Genomic DNA, 2132 nt, shown 5'->3' with positions numbered 1-2132 from the left:
TATATATATATATATATATATATATATATATATATATATATATATATATATATTCATTGACGCTACTTCTTTACTTTATTTCCCTTAAATTTCGGACTGCAAATACTTAGGAGAATTTTTCAATTTTACATCAATCATAACATGTCTCGAAAGCTACTAAAGTCACACATCTCTCATAGAAATGTCCTTTTATTTTGTGCGCATACCTTTTTTTCGAATTACGTTCGCGATATGTTCCATTTTCGAATATGATTGACTTTAATTTTATATTCACCTGTAGATCACAGATTGCGCGACATCGGCATCGGTGCTTCTCGCGGTGTCTGGCACGAAACTATTTGTCGCCAGGAAGAGAGAGATATACCCTGAGCGCAGATAATATTTTATTAATCATTAAGCACATAGCCGCCGTACATATAAGATAATGGGAATAATATCAGGCAATGACGATAATACTGTTTGTCGTGTACGTTAATTATTGGTCCTTGCATTGCGGTCGACTTTCATCACGCCGTCATCGTCGACGGCGATGTCTTCCCTCGCTATTGTATCGATTTATTCGGAAGTAACAAAGTTTATCTTCGAAAAATACCGCATCATTCACGTATCACAGAAATATATAAGAAAATAGTGACAATCAGGATTCTTCATTTCCTTGTTTGTTTGAGCAATTAAAAATTTTTTGACAGTCAAAAAACGATAATCAAAAAAAAAATATTTTAAACTTTAAAAGTTTAAAATTATCTTACGATTTCTCTCTTCTCTTATCTTTTGGCAAATGTGAAGTATTTACGCGTAGAATATTCATTTGATAGAATTCTCTCTGTAATTTTCTAGCATTTTCCTAACTCGTACTATTGAATAAGGGATCACTAAGCACAAAATTGAAACCTTATCAAAAAACTTTAAGAAATTCACTTGAAATTCACTTGAAATTAATTTGAGAAATATTGCATGTATTTTCATCTTAATATATCGTGTAAATTTGAATTATTTATAATAAGAATGAACACATAATATACAAAGTATACATTGTTAAAAATTTCAAGAAATTTAATATACTTTTTTAAGTTACACAATTTGAACTTAATTTTATGACATTACATTAAATTTAATGTATTTATAACTGAAAATACATTTGTGTACATGTACATGAAATTTAATGTATACATTCATTACATTTAAGTAACTGTAACTTAATTTTCAGTTAAATTATTCATTATTTTTAATTTCATTCGTAATCACGAACTTCATTTACATGTAAAGAAAGTTTGTAGTTACATTTCTAACAGTGTATATTATAATGGATTTTATTAACGAAATCTTTTGTAAAAATTATCATCAAAGATGGTTTGGAAAAAGGTAGCACGAGTTTTGGTTCCGAATACGATATAAATCATTTTTTCAAGGTTTTGATGTTCCATTCGTGCAAGTCGAACGCTCGATGTACAAATATTGAAATAAAAAATGTCGATCTCGTCGTTATACACTGCAGAAATGCAAACATCACTATAATCATCGCATACGTATCATATACGTACTTTTTCTGTTTGAGGATAGATGATTTTAGATAATAATAATAATTCTGACATTTTAAAAATATTTTTTCAAACATTTTTTATTGAAATTTTTAAGTCATTGTAAGTATTGTAAATATCTTTGTTCTCTAGAATCTATTTTTCGGATATATTATGACAAACGGGCACTATATTTGCAACGAAAACAATGAACATGAAACTTGTATTTACACAACGCGGTTGTAGCTCGATGTTAATCCCGTCGACGTTAAAATTGAGACAGTTCTGTCTCGTTGTAAATTTCAGTAATTGCGCTGTAAAACCTTCTTCTTTGCACGCCTTGCGGACGTGAGACATCACCGTCGAGTCATTTAAACACATACCATAAAGGACTTCTATGTTCGCCATTTTAGCGCACGAGCGTGCACTATACTTGATTATAAAACGATGACAAATTGCAATAAAGTTTTATTGACTTCTTAGTATTCAATAAGATCTAAGAACTTAGCGCTATCATTATCTGTTGTGTTGCGTCTTGAGAAATTTCTTTAATCTGTTATTGTAAAACAAACAAGTGACAATAGCTAAAACTAATAAATTTACTAAGACTAAAAA

Source organism: Atta cephalotes, assembly GCF_000143395.1.
Source record: "Atta cephalotes unplaced genomic scaffold scaffold00092, whole genome shotgun sequence".
Taxonomy (NCBI): Eukaryota; Metazoa; Arthropoda; class Insecta; order Hymenoptera; family Formicidae; genus Atta; species Atta cephalotes.
Note: the sequence above shows the minus strand (reverse complement) of the source record.